Below are 6438 nucleotides of genomic sequence, written 5' to 3'. Positions count from 1 at the left end.
TCTATAAAGGAGATTTCATTGAGGAAGTTTGCAGGCGAAAGACTTTTCAATGGTAAGAGAAAGGAGCGATGTAACTTGTAGATAGATGGAGAGTTTGAGATGGTGTTGGCTTCTATTTCTTCATCCCACTTTTTCACCAGGGCCCTCTCAGCCGAGCCGCTCATTATTTCTGTTTTTCTTTTATATAAGTGGAGTCTTATTTCTATACGAACTGTTTAACGTGGGACTCTGCCAATATTTATTTTGGTTGAATAGTTTAACGTGGAGCCGCTCATGATTTTATCTATTTTTATTATTATGGAGAATCTTGTTTCTGTACGAACAGTTTAACGTGGAAGTGGGTCAATTTTTTTGGTTGAACTGTTCAACATCCACATAGATTATTCTTATTTAATTTCTTCATCAAAGTAAGTTTTTTTCTGTGCGAGAATTATATGGGTTAATCTATACCGTTATAACTCGGTCCCACCAGATAAACGGTTCATAATTCCTGATTAACGTGGGAATTACTTGGGAGTCACTAATTAGTATAAGTATAGAAGTATAGAAGTATAGATGCCAAACAATAAAATAAATTAGTGTCACGAGTGTCACTGATTGAAAGACTCAGTGGACCTTAGATGCCTCTTTGATTTCACGGATTCACGAAAACATAGAATAAATAGGAAAAAGCAGGATGACAAAACATCTACCCTTCAACATGAGTAGAGGACACCCCTCAAAAAAACATGAGTACAGGACAGTGATAGCTTAGTTTTTTTTTTACCAATCCTAGTGCTTGAATCGCGTGCCGAATCATGTGATCTACGAGACATAGCCCTACTGCCCATTTGATGCATGTATAAATTTCATTTCCAATCATGTGTAGTTGGTGAGTCGCCATGGAGTTACTCGATGAGAGGATGCTGAGGTTGCTGATGAATCCTATGTTGGAATTAAACCCGATTAGTACCCCCATTGGATGATGTGTTTCCGACTTGTATACCTACATGTATTCTGGAATAACTAGAATTAACAAACCGAGTAGAATTGGTGTTAGCTAGCTAGTCCACTATATATATGTATGTACCCTGGTTGTAAACTTACCACCAGATCATATCGAACAAAGCAATAGAAAATCCCAGGACCGACACATCCCTGTTTTGCCATAACTTGACCGAGTCTAGTTTGTGTTTTCAAGCGATCAATCAGCAATTCGGTGACTTGGCGTAGCGTATAACTCTAGCATAAAACTAGCTTAATACTTGACACCCAGAAAACAATAACAATAAAATGACACGATCACATGCTACGTTCATAGTTTGGGTTTAGTCCATCACATGATACTCCTAATGATGTGATTCAGTTATCAAGTAACAACACTTGCATATGGTCAGAAAACATTAACCATCCTTGATCAACTAGCTAGCCAACTAGAGGCTTGCTAGGGACATTGTTTTGTCTATGTATCCACACATGTATCTATGTATTCATTCAATACAATTATAGCATGGATAATAAACAATTATCATGAACAAAAAAATATAATAATAACTAATTTATTATTGCCTCTAGGGCATATTTCTAACAAGGTCTTCGTGTGCGTGGAATTTTTTTTATTTTCCATGCAACGTTCCCCAACAGGGTGAGCTCTGGAAGGCAGTCTCGTCATTGGCGATAGGCCAGTGCGGGCTGTTGGCGCCCATCCGGACCAGAACCGGTCCCTTTGGGCCCCATCTAGGTCTTGACAGGCTGGCATCAAGGCGTGGTGTTGGCGTGGCTCTCGGGAGGTGGTGCAGGTGCGTCGGGCTGGTAGAGGGTGGCGGCTCGATTGACGATGTGCAGCAGCATGGTGGCTAGAGCTTTGCGGTCTAGGGTGACCTAATTTGCCTCTGTTGCATCGTCCGATCAGCAATCCGCGTCGGTGGTGGAGGCACAGGCATCCGACGTAGCGGTGGTGGTTGCGGTTTCCTCCCGTCCGGCTCCGGTGCTTTCGCCCTTGGCTCTGGGCGCTCCTTGCTTCTATTCTCTCGTCCTGGTGGTGGTATTCGCAGCGGGGCGGCGTTGATGTGTCCAAGATCGTGTTGGCACGTGCCTGCGGGTGGCAAGATGGTTCGTTGGCTTCGGTTCGAGTGGGTGACGGTGCTTGGGGGTGCGGGAGAAATCCCTGATGGTTCATCCGACTTCAACACGGTGACGCCTGAGGGTGCCGCCATTCCTTCCTGAAGGGCGTCGGTGCTACCCATCCCTCGATCCCCTCCGCGTACCGGAGGAAACCCTAGGACATGTCCGGGCAGCAGCGTCGTTGGCATCACATTCCTTCTTGCATGTGCTTTTTGGCATGCGGCGGTCTGGTGCCATAACGTGTGGTGGGACGCAAATGAAGAGCGTAGCGGTGACGGGTCATTCGTACTTGACGAGCTGCCGTTGTTGGCATTTATTTCTTCTTCTTTTTTTGCTTCATGTAGTGTCCGCCCCAACAGTTAACTTCTGATCCCTGTTCATTGCTTTATAATATATAGAGAGAACCCTATTTTTTAACCTCTTCTCACCACTCTCACGATTCGGTGTTACCTCCCCTTGTTGTCTTTTCTTCACTCATGCAACGCACTACCTTCCTTCTTTGTGCCCGTCACAACTACCCCGACACCTCCCTAGTCAATGTCCTCAGCCCCACCTCCACACCTCCCCCAACAATGTCTTCATTGGACCTCTTTTGTGCCACATGGTGGTTGAGATGTATGGGTCAGGATAGGTCAATGTGGACCGGTCCGATGTGAGGGATGCACCCGAACACGTCTGAGTCTAATCATATATGCATTAAATTTAGACTGAATGTGAAAGGTGTTGGTCAGTTAATGCATTTGAGATATGGACGAGTCTATGTGGGCCCATGTGCATGGATGGGTTTAGGCTCACCATAGTGGAAGTAAGTAAGGTAGTATCATGTACTTGGGACTAGCAAACATGTTGATGTGGCAGGCAATTCAAGAAGAGAAAGATGGTTAGAGTAACATAGGCAGATACCGTAGCATGTTAAATGCTATGCTGCTATGTGTTATGCATGTCAATAAATAAAGGCATATATGATACTACTTTATGATACTATGCACTATGAAGATAGTATCATACAATATGCATGATACTATTATATGATACTCCCCACTATGATCAGCCTTAGGGAGGCTATAGATGCTCCGGAAACATGAGAAAAATTGAGCCACCAGTCGCGTAAGTGCATGCTCTTATTTTTAATTTTTTTACGGCATCATTTATGTTCCGCTGGAATTGCAATTGCATGCATACATACATGCACATATATACATACAACGACATTTACATATTTCAAGCTCGTAGGACTGTCGGACGAGTACGTATATGTATGTCCCTTGGCTGAGCTATACCTAACCTAACATTACGTGCTTATCCAGAGGGTCAGACGTTAGGTTCACTCCAAAACCATACATGCGTCAGGTCCTGACTTCTGACTTTCTGAGTAATTCCCACCATTTTTACAGCACTAATTTCACTCTTTCAGACATCAAGACATGGCCGTGCTGAGCGAAGAAGCAGATGGTGATCTGATCTCTGCGTCAGCGTCGCCCTGTTGGAGCAGAGGAAGAAGTTGCGAGAGCCCAGGTCCAGCACCTTCTCCTCCGGGTCAAGAGCTGCACCAATGCCCAACACAGTATCTCATCGTCAGTGATCAATGCAGCTCATGTTGGACTGGAGAACCAATCCATCGATCAGTAGAAAGTAGAATAGATGACAGACGGCTTGTTTCCTATACGTACCATCGAGGACGTACTTGGAGAGGTGCAGCTCGAACCGCGCGGCCGCGTCTGTGGAGCCGTCATCGGCGGGGAGCGGCGGCCTGCGGCCCTCGGCGGCATATGTGGCGACGGCGACACGCGCGAGGTCGGCCACGGTGGCGTCGGCGCCCAGCAGCACATGCACTGGCCACAGGCTCCGCTCCACCGTGACGTTCACCAGCAGCCGCGCCAGCCGCGGCGCCGGCCTCTCCGACAGTGCCGCCACCGGGTGACCCAGCAGCGCCTCTACCGCGGCTGGCACATGCATGGAGCTCCTCATGGCCGGTCGGGACGGAGAGCGAAATCAATCAAGAATTCAAGATCGATATCGACGACGCGTTCGTACTTACGTGGCTTCTAAAGGCGCGAGAGACGAACTGTTGTCTCACTAAGAAACTGCCTGATGTTGGGACTGACACTGACAACCTATATATGTGCAGGCTTTTTGTGCGTGTTCGGTGCCGAGTGGTGATAGTGAGCAAATTCGAGATGGTGTAGGGTGGAAGACGACGACTGAATTGGTGTTGGGTAGTGATAGGTGGAGGGGGCGAAGACGCACGTACGAACGATACGAGGCCACGGGGCCAGGAGGTGGCCGACTGACGGCATGGGCGACGGCGCCGATGGAGCTCAACCGGGGGAGGCGCTAGCTGACTCCTATGCGGTGACTGTGCGTTGTTATGTGCTACGATGGGGGCCGGGTACGTGCTGGATGGCCGGGGGCAACGAAATATGTCCACTTCTTCCTGAAGACTGAACTGAATCTAGTGCCAAAGTGGAAACGGCCCATGATCGATCGCCTAACTGACAAAATGGGCAGGGCAGGCTACCGTGTCTCGGACTTTCATTGAACTAAATTCTGAGCTGGTTGTTTTCTTTCCCTTCGGCACGTCCTTTTGGTCATGCAAAAACAATGACGTGTTAGAGATTCGATCACATGATCATGTGTGGCATGCATATTCAGAAGTCAGCCCTCACGTTTTTGTATAGACAAATATTAGAACTGCTCACACATTGGGATGCAACTATTTCGTGCATACGCCCAACGATAACTACTCATCCTTGCTTTGGACATGTGGCACGAAGCAATTCTGCCCTAACATTTCTTGGTGGCAACTTTAGTTACCCCACGATGACAACTCTAGTTATAAAGCATGACAATTTTATTGTTTTCGTTAACTTAACTATAGTTGTCATGTCTAATTAACGGTATTTATGACATATGATCAAACCATAGTTGTCTTGTCTGGTCAAACATAGTTGACATTTGTGACTAACTAGTTGTCACATGTAGTCAAATCATAGTTATCATGTATGGTCAACCGTAGTTGCTATATGTGATTAACTAGTCGTCAATATGCTCCAACCATAGTTGTCATGCATGGGCAATCATAATTGTCATGTGTGATTAACTAGTTGTCACATATGCACAAACTGTAGTTGTCATCTATCATCGTACGAGCGTCATGTGGATGAAAAACAGTTCACCCACACGGCGTTGACTCGATGGTGTCCGTGTAGGCGAGGACTACATCACCCACACGACGAAGCTGGCAACCGCGTGCTGCATATCGTGCAAGAACGTATGGGCCAGCGTTCTAACCCCCACACGGCACACTACGCCTACGTGGCACTCCAATTTCTTCAGAAATCATCGCACGATGTGGCCGTTATTATTTGGGAAAACAATACATGTCATTTTGGTATCTTACAAGGATTTTGTTATTTTCATTTAAAAATCAGTGGGAAATCAGATGCCCAGTTAAAGAAGACTTTCAAGGTTGGTTTAATTTGAATGTTGGAGCTATCTTCATGCAAGGGCAGCTTTGATAACTTAGATTGAGCCCAACAAATTGACGCAATTACCAGAATACGCAATGCCCACACGGCTACCTTGACAAACTTGAACTCAATGGGCAGCTTTGCTTGAAGATGGTGCTCTGAAAGAAGGACAATAAAAAGGTGATGATATGGAGTGTCCGAGTGTTGTCCCAAAGTATCTGAGGTGGAGGACGTCAATCTCAACGGCTAGAGCTCGTGGAGCTGACAACCACACTTCTCTGGATGTTTCTTCCTTAAGCTTGTGTTGGTGTTCTGCATGGTACTCTGCTCGCTTTGGAGGGCTTCTCCAGCTTCATGTGTTAGTTTCCATATCTTTGCTAGTAGTTTGTCGTAGGTTGATAGTTGTTTACACAGCACCATGTATCTTCTTGCTGTTTCTTTTTTCCTTTGGTTCCTATGTTTATTTGATGCAGTATCGGGACGGTTGATGGATTTGTTAATTCAAAGTCGGACTCTTTTTGAGTCTTCGTTCTAAAATATGACAAGCACAAGAATTAACATGAACGAGTATACAGTGGACAAAGAAAAACACCCCACATCCAACATAATTAATCTGGAGATCCCTAGGAATATAATGTGGCATTTTGGTTGGAGTGAATATTGATGCGTTATAAACAATTAGATGGGAGGTCAAACCCTTGTTTCTTACTAGAATAGTTTTATTTGATAAATATTACTAGAATGATTAAAAACTAACAAAATAACTTGGTCATTGCGACTACAAGTGTATACCGCCCCGCTTTTGAAGAAGGAATGTAATCTTTTACTTGTGAATTTCATGAGATGTTTATAAATAGGCTAGGGC

The 6438-nt window shown here is 45.5% G+C and overlaps 1 pseudogene; it reads right to left on the bottom strand.

Moving 5' to 3' along the window:
* Positions 1-3292: 3292 nt before the first annotated feature.
* LOC123407059 lies at positions 3293-4071 on the bottom strand (annotated as a pseudogene).
* Positions 4072-6438: the final 2367 nt, after the last annotated feature.

This window comes from Hordeum vulgare, chromosome 7H (genome assembly GCF_904849725.1).
Source record: "Hordeum vulgare subsp. vulgare chromosome 7H, MorexV3_pseudomolecules_assembly, whole genome shotgun sequence".
Taxonomy (NCBI): domain Eukaryota; kingdom Viridiplantae; phylum Streptophyta; class Magnoliopsida; order Poales; family Poaceae; genus Hordeum; species Hordeum vulgare.
Note: the sequence above shows the minus strand (reverse complement) of the source record. Positions and strands in the feature narration are given on the sequence as shown.